Source organism: Sinocyclocheilus anshuiensis, unplaced genomic scaffold (genome assembly GCF_001515605.1).
Source record: "Sinocyclocheilus anshuiensis isolate Anshui unplaced genomic scaffold, SAMN03320099.WGS_v1.1 scaffold1079, whole genome shotgun sequence".
NCBI classification, from domain to species: Eukaryota; Metazoa; Chordata; class Actinopteri; order Cypriniformes; family Cyprinidae; genus Sinocyclocheilus; species Sinocyclocheilus anshuiensis.
The window spans coordinates 2,621,954-2,622,942 of NW_015548207.1; positions in this window are offsets into that span (position 1 = coordinate 2,621,954).

Here is a 989-nt window from a genome sequence, read left to right on the forward strand (position 1 = left end):
GTTTTTTCTCCATTTCTGTCACCGACACTATTGGAAGAGAACTGAACTGAGCTGGACGATGACTGAATCACTGAATCAACAACTGACTTTAACTGATAAACTGACTGTCTTTCCAGTTTAACACTGTAAAGCTGCTTTGACACAATCTGTATTGTATAAAGCGCTATATAAATAAAGGTGACTTGACTTGACATTATTCTAAAAGTAAATATGGATGAATTTATGTTAATTTTTAAGTCCACAAACAAACAAAAAAATTATTCTTTTACAAAACTTTTACAAGAAGACTTTTAAAACGCAATTTTTATTTAAGTAAATAAATTAAGAAATAAATTCAAAACCTGCATATAGGATATTCAGAGTTGTTGCTATGGTGTTGTTATATGTGTTGAACTTGAATACTAAGTTATTATATTCTGGCCAAATTTTCTTTTTGTTTTTGTTTATGATTGTTAAACATTACTTGTAAAAATAAGAGGGCTTGGCGACATCTCTGGATATTTAAAGTCATAAGCAAAGCAACCTTTGAAATATTATTTACATTACACAATCTATTAGTAAATATGGAAGTTTATGTTAATTTTATAATAAAATAAATATGAAATAAATAAATAAATACTATTATTATATAAAATACTTTTTTTCCACTTTGTCCGCCAGGCAAAAACTGTAAATCCAATTGCTTAGAAAAGTAAAAGCACGACTCTCTTCTCCATTTTATAGTATTTAAGTACTGAAGTTTATAGTTATTAGCAATAGAAACAGTGATGCTTGTCTTACTAAACACCTATAAATAAAACACTATTTAGGCCATTTATGAATCGGTTTTAACTAATTCTAACTTTCAGAAATTTCATCCTCGCGAGAATGACAAAACCTGCCACAACACACACACAATATTTGCACAACTTTAAAAATTATATATATATATTATATATATATATATAATACACTCCTTCACAGTCACTCTCAAGAGGTCCCATGCTATT